The sequence below is a fragment of the Schistocerca gregaria genome, chromosome 3 (genome assembly GCF_023897955.1).
Source record: "Schistocerca gregaria isolate iqSchGreg1 chromosome 3, iqSchGreg1.2, whole genome shotgun sequence".
NCBI lineage: Eukaryota > Metazoa > Arthropoda > Insecta > Orthoptera > Acrididae > Schistocerca > Schistocerca gregaria.
Genome location: NC_064922.1, coordinates 87,262,419 through 87,279,696, shown reverse-complemented (window position 1 = coordinate 87,279,696; position 17,278 = coordinate 87,262,419).

Here is a 17,278-nt window from a genome sequence, read left to right as displayed (position 1 = left end):
TCTCTTCCTAAATAAAAGCTATTTGTTTAGTTGTCCCTTCTTTCTTCATCTTCATCAGTTTCCTCACCATCTTGCTGTGTTACAGAATCGCCTTCACGTTCTTCCACCTCTTCTTCGGAATCAATGTCACTCTCATCCCCAAGATCCTCAATCAGCATGGGGTGTTACTCTTCAGCGCACATCAGCAAATCCTACATTTCCTCAAGATGACGTGGGTTAGACAGATCATAGTAATTCCAAGCCATATTTGTGGAAAATCTGGGTCGTGAAAGAGAAAACACCAGGATAATTACGTGTTACGTGTTCAGGCGCAATGTGCCTGAAACACGGAGCTCAAAATAGTATAAATTTGGGTAAATAATTCACAAAATTCACGTTACTCATCCATCAAATGAACAAAATAAGTGATGAAAAAGAACAAAATATGCGCACCTTCGTAAGTGAGACGTGATCAGGCGCAATGAGCTTGAGAGGACACGAACGTCACACCTCCTCTCCACGAGGGTTACGCGAACATAAATGGAGTGAGTTGTAAACAGTACCTGAAGATAGGAAGCTACTAGTGGCGGGTAAATCCCACGCCGCCTGCTTGGCGAGAGAGGGAGAAAAACACGTCAGCTCTGCCTGTCAGGACGACTGCGCCCGACGGAGGGTGAAGGGCTACATGACATGTAGAGATAAACGCCTCTGGTTGTTCTGATTCTAATTAGTGTCTCTCTGATATACTGCGTATGCATCGCAGCGCTTCCATTTTTTGCTTATTGCATAACTTATAAATTAGTGTCTCACCTAGATTCCTTTACTCGAAGACTTATCATTTTCGTGAAAACGTGATTTTATCGCTTCCAGAATTCGATATTTACCGCTTATTGGGAATTCCATATATTACATAAGATTCATAGTTTGATTCTCTATAAATGTTTTATTAAATATGATATGAGTTGTGTTCGATAAATTGCACAGATGTAGTTTTATTGATTATTAGTAGTTAATGATGATACAGATAATTATGGCGCAGTTCTCCAGTAAGTGGTATACTTTTTACTAGTATATGACAGACTGTAATCAAACGTTGTATGTTCAGTCTGAACTCGTCAGTATATGACCACATTATTTTACTTCAGTTGTTTCACGGGCATTGCACTATAACGTTGTTATTTATGAATGACATGAAAGATTAACCTCTATTTAGTAGAGTCGTTTTTTACGATTATATGTCGTATACACTTTGCTCACTAGTTCAAGTTAATATGGTGTGCACCATTCTCTTACTTTATTCCTTAATTTATGCGTAACTACACTACTGGCCATTAAAATTGCTACACTACGAAGACGACGTGCTACTGACGCGAAATTTAACCGATAGGAAGAAGATGCTGTGATATACAAATGATACGTTTTTCTGAGCATTCACACAAGGTTGGCGCCGGTGGCGACACCTACAACGTGCTGACATGAGGAAAGTTTCCAACCGATTTCTCATACACAAACAGCAGCTGGCCGGCATTGCCTGGTGAAAGGTTCTTGTGAAGCCTAGTGTAAGGAGGAGAAATGCGTACCATCACGTTTCCCACTTTCATAAGGGTTGGATTGTAGCTTATCGCCACATTGCAGATCGCGTTGGTCGAGATCCAATAACTGTTAGTAGAATATGGAATTGGTGGGTTCAGGAGGGTAATACGGAACGCCGTGCTGGATCCCAACGGCCTGTCGAGATGACAGGCATCTTATCCGCATGGCTGTAACGGATCGTGCAGCCACGTCTCGATCCCTGTCAACAGATGGGGACATTTTCAAGACAACAACCATCTGCACGACAGTTCGACGACGTTTGCAGCAGCATGGAGAATCAGGTCGGAGACCATGGCTGCGGTTGCCCTTGACGCTGCATCACAGACAGGAGCGCCTGTGATGGTGTACTCAACGACGAACCTGGGTGCACGAATGGGAAAACATTTTTTCAGATGAATCCAGGTTCTGGTTACTGCATCATGATGGTCGCATCGTGTTTGGAGGGAGACTTTGCGGTGAACGCACATTGGAAGCATGTATTCGTCATCGCCATACTGGCGTATCACCTGGCGTGATGGTATGAGGTGCCATTGGTTACACGTGTCGGTCACCTCTTGTTCGCATTGACGGCGCTTTGAACAGTGGACGTTACATTTCAGGTGTTTTACGACCCGTGGCTCTAGCCTTCATTCGATCCCTGCGATACCCTACATTTCAGCAGTATAATGCACGACTGCATGTTGCAGGTCCTGTCCGGGCCTTTCTGGGTACAGAAAATGTTCGATTGCTGCCCTGGCCAGTACATTCTCCAGTTTTCTCACCAATTGAAAACGTCTGGTCAATGTTGGCCGAGCAACTGGCGTCAGTCACTACTCTTGATGAACTGCGGCACCGTGTTGAAGCTGCATGGGCAGCTGTACCTGTACACACCATCCAAGCTCTGTTTGACTTAATGCCCAGGCGTATCAAGGCCATTATTACGGCCAGAGGTGGGTATTCTGGGTACTGATTTCTCACGTTCTATGCACCCAAGTTGCGTGTTCTAGTATAATATATTTGTCCAACGAATACCCGTTTATCATCTGCATTTCTTCTTCGTGTAGCAACTTAAACGGCCAGTAGTGTATCTGTAACTTTCTATACTGGTTGATATTGTTATTGTTTTGTTATTACATTTTACCATTGTATATGAGACGTGCACCACGCCCCCGTTTTTGGTTGTCTACTTCGTAATGATACCATTGTAGTCAGTACACAGGGCCTGAAGACGGTGTAGTGAAACGCTGGAACTGGAACCTAGTAAAATAACCTTGAAAATTGATTGCTGAAAGGTGTTTAATTTGACCAACCCAATAGAGGTTGGACAAGTGTGGAGACATTCATTTTCTATAATTTGTAACAGTAGCCTACACAAATGGGGCAAAACATTATGATCACATGTTTAATAGTGTGTTTTTCGACTATTCAAACACAGTACAACAGAAATTCTGTTTGGTTTGGATTCTACAGTCCTGGACAGGATTCCAGAAATTTATGGCAGTAGATGTCTACTCACAGATCATTCAATGCCCGCAAATTACAGGAGGATGTTTTATGGACACACAGCAGGAGCCGGATATATGTTCCAGTGGATACAGATCAGGGGCATTCGCTGATCAAGACGTCACCGTCAGTTCATTATAGTGTCCCTCAAACCACTATAGCACGATTCTGACCTTGTAGCAAGGACAGTTATCCTGTTGGAAGATGCTATAGCTGTAAGGGGAGACTTCAAGCGTGAAGCGATGCACGTGGTCAGCAGTAAAGTTCACATAGTCGACAGCTGTCATGATGCCTTCGTGTGAGGACACACCCATCGAAGCGGTGTAACAAGAAAAGCGCATCATTCGACAGGCGGCACGTTTTGTTAATCCACCGGGAAAACTCTGTGATCCTTAGCCCATTGCGGTCATAACCGACTGCGTCGTTTGAACAACACAGGAACAGGTAGGGATCGTGTCATGTGGAGCTTAATATTCAACAGTGACCTTTGAACACTGTCCTCCGAAACATCTGTGCCTGCAGAAGCAATGCAGTCTGTCATCAGATCTGCCACAGATCACTACCTAATCTGGATCACACGGTGGACATCCTCCGATCTCATTTCTGTCGTCGTCTACCATACGGCCTACCTGTAATTTCACCATCCTTCAACCACTTTCCAGTGTGCAATGACAATGTGCCCTTTGTCAAAACCTCTAATATCAGTGGTCTGTACCTTCGCTATGATGAGTGTCCAAACACCTCTCTTCAGCTTACTTTCTTTCCTTACCGAATCACCTGCCTACAACACCACCAGGAGGCATTCAGCCTTGCGGTGGGCAGTGATCACAACATTGTGGCTAGTCAGCATATAATTATACACCGTCTGATCAGAAGTATCTGGACTTCCCATTGTAATGTGAACTGACGTCTAGATGTCAGGAGAAATGGACCGACTAGCGTCAAAGGACGCAGGAGTACTGACGTACTGTAAGGTGGCGTGGTCTCCTGACCTTCATTTCTTACATATTCCGATCTCACCATCGTATTTTACGTATCAAAACGTTTCATTTGAGCCCAAACTCGATAGGGTAGAGTCAGTTTTACATATTTCTGTTTAATCGATATGCAAATCTAACAAATAAATCACAAGTGCACACCGAGATTAAAAAGTCAAGGCTGGCGTACACAAACATTCAATACACGATGGCCATAGGAGTTTTTGTTTGGCGGAGGCTGCCAGCCCACTGGAAAATCCGTAGGAGGGTGAGTTAGCAGGCAACTTCACCATCTGGACGACTGCCCAGGGACCAAAACAGTTTTTGCCAGAGGAAAGGGATGATGGCCTGCGTGTTCACCTTAAAGGTAAAACCCGCTGTTTTGTTTAGGAGAGCCCCAGCATACGCATTTGTGACGCACCTAGCGTGCAGTTTCAGAGTTCTCACAGGTGGACAGCAAATGCGCAATGCAAATGCTATATATTTCCGTGTTGGTCGGCTTAAACGGAGTGCTGTTCTTCCTTTTGTAAGAGTAACGCTGATTGGCGGACTATTTCTGGCGCAATGAGTCAGAGGAGTGAGAGAAAGACAGCAGATGATATACCCTTTCGTTTTCTGCATGGAGGGGGGTTGTTCTGGTGACGCTCTTGAAAGGGGGAACATGTAGCAGGAGCGAGTGTGCTCGTGCCTGTACTGTCCACTGTCTTGGCCACGACACTTACTGTGCGGTGGGAACACACACTGAGTATTAGCTCGTGGCTGCGAGCGAACATTGAGTGGCATCTCGGAGGACTGGTCATCTGACAGGTGTTCCACGCCAGCAGTTAGACTAAGGTCAGATAGACTTCATCAAGGCAGAGTGAGAGTTCGATTGGCGAAGGTCAATCCAGACAGAAAGAGATAGTTTTGTTATTTTTCAGCGGCGAATATCGCAGGCAGCAGTCGTCGCAGCTCACGGTATTGTGCGCTACAGCGTAGATAAGCCCTATCTTTCCTCCATTAGAAATAACGTACTTCATTCACATCACTCCATTACATTTCTCACGCGACAACCTCGCCCGTACTTAGAAAAATTCAATCAGATAGTTATTCAAATTGAGTAGGCGCGGCTCTCAGCTATTCTGTCGAGTAAATAAGATCTTTAAATAAAAGGGATAAAAGAGCTGTCCCACACTTTGTATATAAATTTCATTAGCAAGATTCCTATTAGTAAGAGGTAACCTTCTATTCCGAAAAGAACCCGAAAATTTGTGTATCAGTTTTTAAATAAAAGTTTCGCTTCATTTTCTTAAATTGTGCAATAAATAATATTTTCCGTTCGTTTAATGTTTTTCTTATACTAACCAGCAATTCTCCAGTACCCAAGTATCCTACTAGTTACGTGACAAAACAATATTTTTGTGTCTTTTCCTTACAGCGGACGACTCCAGAAGATATTTATTCCTGAAAGTTTTTCAGGCACATCTTTTTAGTACGTTAAGAGCGACTGTCTAACTTCTGTAGTAATGTGGGGTGGAAATTTCTTCTCGCAGGGGCAAAAGGGTACTTGTCAGATCAATCTGTTGCGCAACTCGTCTACATAGCATCCACACACATAGTATCACTAGAGAAGCAGTGACAGCAACTCGGTCTGTTAGGAAGGTTCAGTAACTTCTAAAGTGCGCTAGTCGGGGGATGTAACAAATCCATCAGGCACATTTCAACCCTTGTAAATCGGCCCTAGAGGGCTGTTCGTTACGTGATGGTGAAGTGGATACATGAAGGACAGACAGCAGCTAAAACAAGACCACTCAGGCCTCCTGTATTACAGGACAGGGCACGTCTAGCATGGACGAGGGTGGCTGTAGAAAATCGCACCAGCTCCAAAGTGCTACCACCAGTCCAGTTCCCAACAAAACCATCTACATCTACTAGATTATATTACAATTCACATTTAGTACCAGGCAGAGGCTTCATCGAACCACCTTCAAGATATTTCTCTACCGTTCCACTATCTAACAGGGCGCGGCAAAACAAACATCTAAATATTTCCCTGCGAGCTCTCATATCTCTTATTTCATTACGATAATCATTTATGCCTATGAAGGAGGGCATCAAAAAAATATTTTCGTTCTATGAGGAGAAAGTTGATGATTAAAATTTCGTGAGAAGATCCTGCTGCAACGAAAACCGTCTTTGTTTTAATGATTGCCACCGTCGCGTGTCTTATCCGTCCCCCTCTCTCGATTTTTAGGGATAATATGATGGTCGAAGTAGAGAGGATATAAAATGTAGACTGGCAATGGCAAGGAAAGCGTTTCTGAAGAAGAGAAGTTTGTTAACATCGAATATAGATTTATGTATCAGGAAGTCGTTTCTGAAAGTATTTGTTTGGAGTGTAGCCATGTATGGAAGTGAAACATGGACGATAACTAGTTTGGACAAGAAGAGAATAGAAGCTTTCGAAATGTGGTGCTACAGAAGAATACTGAAGATAAGGTGGATAGATCACGTAACTAATGAGGAGGTATTGAATAGGATTGGGGAGAAGAGAAGTTTGTGGCACAACTTGACTAGAAGAAGGGATCGGTTGGTAGGACATGTTTTGAGGCATCAAGGGATCACAAATTTAGCATTGGAGGGCAGTGTGGAGGGTAAAAATCGTAGAGGGAGACCGAGAGATGAGTACACTAAGCAGATTGAGAAGGATGTAGGTTGCAGTAGGTACTGGGAGATGAAGAAGCTTGCACAGGATAGAGTAGCATGGAGAGCTGCATCAAACCAGTCTCAGGACTGAAGACCACAACAACAACAACATGACATGGGCTGTCCTTTGTACTTTTCCGACGTCCTCCGTCAATCCCAACAAATGGGGATCCCACATGGCACAGCAATATTCCAGAAGAGTTTGCACAAGCGTAGTGCAGGCTGAGAGTGGTAGAGTGGGCGAGCAGCTACACATAAGCCTCCCACGTCTGTGTTTGGCGCTAAGCGACGTTCGGCATTACGTAAACGGCTCCACTGGACAGTGGGTGAGTGGAAACGAGTGATTTGGAGTGACGAATCGCGCTGGCCCCCTGTGGGAATCCGTTGAAAGGGCTTGGGATTGACGGATGTCTTGAGAAAGTTGCTTGTCATCAGCTGTAGTGCCGGAGTGCCGTCTCGTTCATGCTCTTAAGAAAACGCTAAGCACCGGGGGGTACGAACACATTTTACAGCTTTGTGTTCTGCGTTGAAACAGTTCGGATGTTCTGATTGTATCAGCATGACAATGGACCTTGTTATAGAGTCAATGTTTTTTTGACAATTCCTTTTCCCGACCTGAACACTACAGAACATCTTTGGAATTTATTAGAACGGTGACTTTGTTTCAGAACCCATCGACAAACGTTGCTACCCTTTCTCGTTTCGACTCAGGAAGAAGATTGAGCTGCCGTTCCTCGAACGACGTCCAGATACCTCGCTGAAAGTATCTCAAGCTGAGTTCAATCAGTCATAAAGGAGAAGGTTGGACACACCCCTTATTGACATCCACTAACATTTTTCTGGATACTTATGAACGGACAGTGTGGAATACAAATGAAATCAATTTCAGAGATGTTAGGTGAAACACAAACACTGAAACTGTTGGCAGTTCTGTGTATCTCTTACACAGCGTCTCTCATGTTTGAATGGTGTAACATTAAAGACCATGTAGAAGTTTGAAATAAAAACATGCCCACATAATAATTACACTTGGAAAATAAATATTATTAAAGACCACAAACACAAACGATGATTACATTATGCTAAAAACACTTCCAGCGCAATCGTAAGCTCAGTGGTCAATTGACCTCTATTGGACATTCTAGGACGTAGTTCGAAGCTGGGCGTTCTAGTGTTAGTAATCTAGTTTGCCAATTATGTTAATCGACTCGTGAGTTAATTATGCAGTAGGTTCATGATTATCGTAATTAAGTGTACTGTATTATTCCGTGGTCGGGAACAGGTCTATAGTGTAATTAAAGAGACTTTCTTCGTGTGCGAGTGGACTGCGCGATTGATCCCGTGGGCGCTTCACTTTTCTCTCTGATACTGTTGTGACTCTGTACCACAGACGGAATTCCTTCTGTCTTTTCGCTACCCCGTGGTCTAGGAGTAGCGTCTTTGATTCATAATCAAAACGTCTTCGGTCCCGGGTTCGATCCCCACCACTGCCTAAATTTTGATAAATAACCAGCATTGGCGGTCGAAGACTTCCGGCATAAAAAGTCAGCCTTATTCTGCCAACGGCCTTGTCAAAGAGGGCGGAGGAGCGGATAGAGGTTCAGGGCACTCTCTTGTCCAAGGGGTGGCAAATTGCCCCTAAAGGAGGAAGAATCAGCAATGATCAACGACATTAGGATGCAGAAGGTAATGGAAATCACTGCATTAAAGACACGTAACATGTATCCACAGGACATGTGGCCTGTAGTTGAATAAGTGTCATGATGATCTCTCCATTGGCAAAAAATTCCGGAATAGTCCCCCATTCGGGTCTCCAGGAGGGGACTGCCAAGGGGGAGGTTACCATGAGAAAAAGACTGAATAATCAACGAAAGGATAACGTTCTACGAGTCGGGGCGTGAAATGTCAGAAGCTTGAACGTGGTAGGGAAACTAGAAAATCTGGAAAGGGAAATGCAAAGGCTCAATCTACATATAGTAGGGGTGAGTGAAGTGAAGTGGAAGGAAGACAAGGATTTCTGGTCAGATGAGTATCGGGTAATATCAACAGCAGCAGAAAATGGTATAATAGGTGTAGGATTCGTTATGAATAGGAAGATAGGGCAGAGGGTGTGTTACTGTGAACAGTTCAGTGACAGGGTTGTTCTAATCAGAATCGACAGCAGACCAACACCGACAACGATAGTTGAGGTACACATGCCGACGTCGCAAGCTGAAGATGAACAGATAGAGAGAGTGTATGAGGATATTGAAAGGGTAATGCAGTATGTAAAGGGGGACGAAAATGTAATAGTCATGGGCGACTGGAATGCAGTTGTAGGGGAAGGAGTAGAAGAAAAGGTTACACGAGAATATGGGCTTGGGACAAGGAATGAAAGAGGAGAAAGACTAATTGAGTTCTGTAACAAGTTTCAGTAATAGCAAATACCCTGTTCAAGAATCACAAGAGGAGGAGGTATACTTGGAAAAGGCCGGGAGATACGGGAAGATTTCAATTAGATTACATCATGGTCAGACAGAGATTCCGAAATCAGATACTGGATTGTAAGGCGTACCCAGGAGCAGATATAGACTCAGATCACAATGTAGTAGTGATGAAGAGTAGGCTGAAGTTCAAGACATTAGTCAGGAAGAATCAATACGCAAAGAAGTGGGATACGGAAGTTCTAAGGAATGACGAGATACGTTTGAAGTTCTCTATAGATACAGCAATAAGGAATAGCGCAGTAGGCAGTACAGTTGAAGAGGAATGGATATCTCTAAAAAGGGCCATCACAGAAGTTGGGAAGGAAAACATGGTACAAAGAAGGTAGCTGCGAAGAAACCATGGGCAACAGAGGAAATACTTCAGATGATTGATGAAAGGAGGAAGTAGAAACATGTTCCGGGAAAATCAGGAATACAGAAATACAAGTCGCTGAGGAATGAAATAAATAGGAAGTGCAGGGAAGCTAACACGAAATGGCTGCAGGAAAAATGTGAAGACATCGAAAAAGATATGATTGTCGGAAGGACAGACACAGCGGTTGGTGACATTAAAAGCAACGGTGGTAACATTATGAGTGCAACGGGAATTCAACTGTTAAATGCAGAGAAGAGAGCAGATAGGTGGAAAGAATACATTGAAAGCCTCTATGAGGATGAAGATTTGTCTGATGTGATAGAAGAAGAAACAGAAGTCGATTTAGAAGAGATAGTGGATCCAGTATTAGAATCAGAATTTAAAAGAGCTTTGGAGGACTTACTGTCAAATAAGGCAGAAGGGATAGATAACATTCCATCAGAATTTCTAAAATCAGTAGGGAAAGTGGCAACAAAACGACTATTCACGTTGGTGTGTAGAATATATGAGTCTGGCGACATACCATCTGACTTTCGGAAAAGCATCATCCACACAATTCCGAAGACGGCAAGAGCTGACAAGTGCGAGAATTATCGCACAAACAGCGTAACCGCTCATGCATCGAAGCTGCTTACGAGAGAGGCAGTTCTGACGTTACGGCTAATAATGAAAGCATGGCTAAAGAAAAATCAAGACACCTTCATAGGATTTGTCGACCTGGAAAAATCGTTCTACAATATAAAATGGTGCAAGCTGTTCGAGATTCTGAAAAAAGTTGGGGTAAGCTATAGGGAGAGGCGGGTCATATACAATATGTACAACAACCCAGAGTGGACGATCAAGAACGAAGTGCTCGTATTAAGAAGGGTGTAAGACAAAGCTGTAGCCTTTCGCCAGTACTCTTCAATCTGTACATCGAGGTAGCAATGATGGAAATAACAGAAAGGTTCAGGAGTGCAATTAAAATACAAGGTGAAAGGATATCAATGATACGATTCGCTGATGACATTGCTATCCTGAGTGAAAGTAAAGAAGAATTAAATGCTCTGCTGATCGGAATGAACAGTCTAATGAGTACACAGTATGGTTTGAGAGTAAATCGGAAAAAGACGAAGGTAATGAGAAGTAGTAGAAATGAGAACAGCGAGAAACTTAACATCAGGATTGATGGTCACGAAGTCAATGAAGTTAAGGAATTCTGCTACCTAGGCAGTAAAATAACCAATGACGGACGGAGCAAGGAAGACATCAAAAGCAGACTGGCTATGGCAAAAAAAAGGCATTTCTGGCTAAGAGAAGTCTACTAATATCAAATACCGGCCTTAATTTGAGGAAGAAATTTCTGAGGATTGTATGGTAGTGAAACATGGACTGTGGGATAACTGGAACAGAAGAGAATCGAAGCATTTGAGATATGGGGCTATAGACGAATGTTGAAAATTAGGTGGACTGATAAGGTAAGTAATGAGGAGGTTCTACGCAGAATCGGAGGGGAAAGGAATATGTGGAAAACACTGATAAGGAGAAGGGACAGGATGATAGGACATCTGCTAAGACATGAGGGAATGACTTCCATGGTACTAGAGGGAGCTGTAGAGGGCAAAAACTGTAGAGGAAGACAGAGATTGGAATACATCCAGCAAATAATTGAGGAAGTAGGTTGCAAGTGCTACTCTGAGATGAAGAGGTTAGCACAAGAATTCGTGGCGGGCGGCATCAAACCAGTCAGTAGACTAATGACAAAAAAAAAGATCACTTTACTGCTTATTAATTCCTATGCATGAATCAGAAACGTAATTCTTCAATAATTATATTTAAATTTTTAAACACAAGTAATTTTTATTTCGGCTTTAGAAGTCATCGCTAAATCGACACCATATCGCTATCGTTGATTGTAAACCAATTTTAAGACACAGACTGTGTTCGAACATTATGGGTTATCTCGAGGAGAATGATTTACTGACAAGCACCGAACATGGGTTCAGAAAATATCGTTTTTGCGAAACTTAACTATTTATTTTCACTAAGTAATGAGTCCTACAACAGGGAATTTTAAATTGATTTTAGATTTATTGATTCCCAGAACTCTTTCGTCACCGTTCCTTACAAGCGATTTCTCATCAAGTTGAAACTTCCTGGCAGATTAAAACTGTGTGCACGACCGAGACTCGAACTCGGGACCTTTGCCTTTCGCGGGCAAGTGCTCTACCAACTGAGCTACCAAAGCACGACTCACGCCCAGTACTCACAGCTTTACTTCTGCCAGTATCCGTCTCCTACCTTCCAAACTTTACAGAAGCTCTTCTGCGAACCATGCAGAACTAGCACTCCTGAAAGAAAGGATACTGCGGAGACATGGCTTAGCCACAGCCTAGGGGATGTTTCCAGAATGAGATTTTCACTCTGCAGCGGAGTGTGCGCTGTTATGAAACTTCCTGGCAGATTAAAACTGTGTGCACGACCGAGACTCGAACTCGGGACCTTTGCCTTTCGCGGGCAAGTGCTCTACCAACTGAGCTACCAAAGCACGACTCACGCCCGGTACTCACAGCTTTACTTCTGCCAGTATCCGTCTCCTACCTTCCAAACTTTACAGAAGCTCTTCTGCGAACCATGCAGAACTAGCACTCCTGAAAGAAAGGATACTGCGGAGACATGGCTTAGCCACAGCCTAGGGGATGTTTCCAGAATGAGATTTTCACTCTGCAGCGGAGTGTGCGCTGATATGAAACTTCCTGGCAGATTAAAACTGTGTGCACGACCGAGACTCGAACTCGGGACCTTTGCCTTTCGCGGGCAAGTGCTCTACCAACTGAGCTACCAAAGCACGACTCACGCCCGGTACTCACAGCTTTACTTCTGCCAGTATCCGTCTCCTACCTTCCAAACTTTACAGAAGCTCTTCTGCGAACCATGCAGAACTAGCACTCCTGAAGGAAAGGATACTGCGGAGACATGGCTTAGCCACAGCCTAGGGGATGTTTCCAGAATGAGATTTTCACTCTGCAGCGGAGTGTGCGCTGATATGAAACTTCCTGGCAGATTAAAACTGTGTGCACGACCGAGACTCGAACTCGGGACCTTTGCCTTTCGCGGGCAAGTGCTCTACCAACTGAGCTACCAAAGCACGACTCACGCCCGGTACTCACAGCTTTACTTCTGCCAGTATCCGTCTCCTACCTTCCAAACTTTACAGAAGCTCTTCTGCGAACCATGCAGAACTAGCACTCCTGAAAGAAAGGATACTGCGGAAACATGGCTTAGCCACAGCCTAGGGGATGTTTCCAGAATGAGATTTTCACTCTGCAGCGGAGTGTGCGCTGATATGAAACTTCCTGGCAGATTAAAACTGTGTGCACGACCGAGACTCGAACTCGGGACCTTTGCCTTTCGCGGGCAAGTGCTCTACCAACTGAGCTACCAAAGCACGACTCACGCCCAGTACTCACAGCTTTACTTCTGCCAGTATCCGTCTCCTACCTTCCATCTTTACAGAAGCTCTTCTGCGAACCATGCAGAACTAGCACTCCTGAAGCAAAGGATACTGCGGAGACATGGCTTAGCCACAGCCTAGGGGATGTTTCCAGAATGAGATTTTCACTCTGCAGCGGAGTGTGCGCTGATATGAAACTTCCTGGCAGATTAAAACTGTGTGCACGACCGAGACTCGAACTCGGGACCTTTGCCTTTAGCGGGCAAGTGCTCTACCAACTGAGCTACCAAAGCACGACACACGCCCGGTACTCACAGCTTTACTTCTGCCAGTATCCGTCTCCTACCTTCCAAACTCTACAGAAGCTCTTCTGCGAACCATGCAGAACTAGCACTCCTAAAAGAAAGGATACTGCGGAGACATGGCTTAGCCACAGCCTAGGGGATGTTTCCAGAATGAGATTTTCACTCTGCAGCGGAGTGTGCGCTGATATGAAACTTCCTGGCAGATTAAAACTGTGTGCACGACCGAGACTCGAACTCGGGACCTTTGCCTTTCGCGGGCAAGTGCTCTACCAACTGAGCTACCAAAGCACGACTCACGCCCGGTACTCATAGCTTTACTTCTGCCAATATCCGTCTCCTACCTTCCAAACTTTACAGAAGCTCTTCTGCGAACCACGCAGAACTAGCACTCCTGAAAGAAAGGATACTGCGGAGACATGGCTTAGCCACAGCCTAGGGGATGTTTCCAGAATGAGATTTTCACTCTGCAGCGGAGTGTGCGCTGATATGAAACTTCCTGGCAGATTAAAACTGTGTGCACGACCGAGACTCGAACTCGGGACTTATGCCTTTCGCGGGCAAGTGCTCTACCAACTGAGCTACCAAAGCACGACTCACGCCCGGTACTCACAGCTTTACTTCTGCCAGTATCCGTCTCCTACCTTCCAAACTTTACAGAAGCTCTTCTGCGAACCATGCAGAACTAGCACTCCTGAAAGAAAGGATACTGCGGAGACATGGCTTAGCCACAGCCTAGGGGATGTTTCCAGAATGAGATTTTCACTCTGCAGCGGAGTGTGCGCTGATATGAAACTTCCTGGCAGATTAAAACTGTGTGCACGACCGAGACTCGAACTCGGGACCTTTGCCTTTCGCAGGCAAGTGCTCTACCAACTGAGCTACCAAAGCACGACTCCCGAGTTCGAGTCTCGGTCGTGCACACTGTTTTAATCTGCCAGGAAGTTTCATATCAGCGCACACTCCGCTGCAGAGTGAAAATCTCATTCTGGAAACATCCCCTAGGCTGTGGCTAAGCCATGTCTCCGCAGTATCCTTTCTTTCAGGAGTGCTAGTTCTGCATGGTTCGCAGAAGAGCTTCTGTAAAGTTTGGAAGGTAGGAGACGGATACTGGCAGAAGTAAAGCTGTGAGTACCGGGCGTGAGTCGTGCTTTGGTAGCTCAGTTGCTAGAGCACTTGCCCGCGAAAGGTAAAGGTCCCGAGTTCGAGTCTCGGTCGTGCACACAGTTTTAATCTGCCAGGAAGTTTCATATCAGCGCACACTCCGCTGCAGAGTGAAAATCTCATTCTGGAAACATCCCCTAGGCTGTGGCTAAGCAATGTCTCCGCAGTATCCTTTCTTTCAGGAGTGCTAGTTCTGCATGGTTCGCAGAAGAGCTTCTGTAAAGTTTGGAAGGTAGGAGACGGATACTGGCAGAAGTAAAGCTGTGAGTACCGGGCGTGAGTCGTGCTTTGGTAGCTCAGTTGGTAGAGCACTTGCCCGCGAAAGGCAAAGGTCCCGAGTTCGAGTCTCGGTCGTGCACACAGTTTTAATCTGCCAGGAAGTTTCATATCAGCGCACACTCCGCTGCAGAGTGAAAATCTCATTCTGGAAACATCCCCTAGGCTGTGGCTAAGCCATGTCTCCGCAGTATCCTTTCTTTCAGGAGTGCTAGTTCTGCATGGTTCGCAGAAGAGCTTCTGTAAAGTTTGGAAGGTAGGAGACGGATACTGGCAGAAGTAAAGCTGTGAGTACCGGGCGTGAGTCGTGCTTTGGTAGCTCAGTTGCTAGAGCACTTGCCCGCGAAAGGTAAAGGTCCCGAGTTCGAGTCTCGGTCGTGCACACAGTTTTAATCTGCCAGGAAGTTTCATATCAGCGCACACTCCGCTGCAGAGTGAAAATCTCATTCTGGAAACATCCCCTAGGCTGTGGCTAAACCATGTCTCCGCAGTATCCTTTCTTTCAGGAGTGCTAGTTCTGCATGGTTCGCAGAAGAGCTTCTGTAAAGTTTGGAAGGTAGGAGGCGGATACTGGCAGAGGTAAAGCTGTGAGTACCGGGCGTGAGTCGTGCTTTGGTAGCTCAGTTGGTAGAGCACTTGCCCGCGAAAGGCAAAGGTCCCGAGTTCGAGTCTCGGTCGTGCACACAGTTTTAATCTGCCAGGAAGTTTCATATCAGCGCACACTCCGCTGCAGAGTGAAAATCTCATTCTGGAAACATCCCCTAGGCTGTGGCTAAGCCATGTCTCCGCAGTATCCTTTCTTTCAGGAGTGCTAGTTCTGCGTGGTTCGTAGAAGAGCTTCTGTAAAGTTTGGAAGGTAGGAGACGGATACTGGCAGAAGTAAAGCTGTGAGTACCGGGCGTGAGTCGTGCTTTGGTAGCTCAGTTGGTAGAGCACTTGCCCGCGAAAGGCAAAGGTCCCGAGTTCGAGTCTCGGTCGTGCACACAGTTTTAATCTGCCAGGAAGTTTCATATCAGCGCACACTCCGCTGCAGAGTGAAAATCTCATTCTGGAAACATCCCCTAGGCTGTGGCTAAGCCATGTCTCCGCAGTATCCTTTCTTTCAGGAGTGCTAGTTCTGCATGGTTCGCAGAAGAGCTTCTGTAAAGTTTGGAAGGTAGGAGACGGATACTGGCAGAAGTAAAGCTGTGAGTACCGGGCGTGAGTCGTGCTTTGGTAGCTCAGTTGGTAGAGCACTTGCCCGCGAAAGGCAAAGGTCCCGAGTTCGAGTCTCGGTCGTGCACACAGTTTTAATCTGCCAGGAAGTTTCATATCAGCGCACACTCCGCTGCAGAGTGAAAATCTCATTCTGGAAACATCCCCTAGGCTGTGGCTAAGCCATGTCTCCGCAGTATCCTTTCTTTCAGGAGTGCTAGTTCTGCATGGTTCGCAGAAGAGCTTCTGTAAAGTTTGGAAGGTAGGAGGCGGATACTGGCAGAAGTAAAGCTGTGAGTACCGGGCGTGAGTCGTGCTTTGGTAGCTCAGTTGGTAGAGCACTTGCCCGCGAAAGGCAAAGGTCCCGAGTTCGAGTCTCGGTCGTGCACACAGTTTTAATCTGCCAGGAAGTTTCATATCAGCGCACACTCCGCTGCAGAGTGAAAATCTCATTCTGGAAACATCCCCTAGGCTGTGGCTAAGCCATGTCTCCGCAGTATCCTTTCTTTCAGGAATGCTAGTTCTGCGTGGTTCGCAGAAGAGCTTCTGTAATGTTTGGAAGGTAGGAGACGGATACTGGCAGAAGTAAAGCTGTGAGTACCGGGCGTGAGTCGTGCTTTGGTAGCTCAGTTGGTAGAGCACTTGCCCGCGAAAGGCAAAGGTCCCGAGTTCGAGTCTCGGTCGTGCACACAGTTTTAATCTGCCAGGAAGTTTCATATCAGCGCACACTCCGCTGCAGAGTGAAAATCTCATTCTGGAAACATCCCCTAGGCTGTGGCTAAGCCATGTCTCCGCAGTATCCTTTCTTTCAGGAGTGCTAGTTCTGCATGGTTCGCAGAAGAGCTTCTGTAAAGTTTGGAAGGTAGGAGACGGATACTGGCAGAAGTAAAGCTGTGAGTACCGGGCGTGAGTCGTGCTTTGGTAGCTCAGCTGGTAGAGCACTTGCCCGCGAAAGGCAAAGGTCCCGAGTTCGAGTCTCGGTCGTGCACGCAGTTTTAATCTGCCAGGAAGTTTCATATCAGCGCACACTCCGCTGCAGAGTGAAAATCTCATTCTGGAAACATCCCCTAGGCTGTGGCTAAGCCATGTCTCCGCAGTATCCTTTCTTTCAGGAGTGCTAGTTCTGCATGGTTCGCAGAAGAGCTTCTGTAAAGTTTGGAAGGTAGGAGACGGATACTGGCAGAAGTAAAGCTGTGAGTACCGGGCGTGAGTCGTGCTTTGGTAGCTCAGTTGGTAGAGCACTTGCCCGCGAAAGGCAAAGGTCCCGAGTTCGAGTCTCGGTCGTGCACACAGTTTTAATCTGCCAGGAAGTTTCATATCAGCGCACACTCCGCTGCAGAGTGAAAATCTCA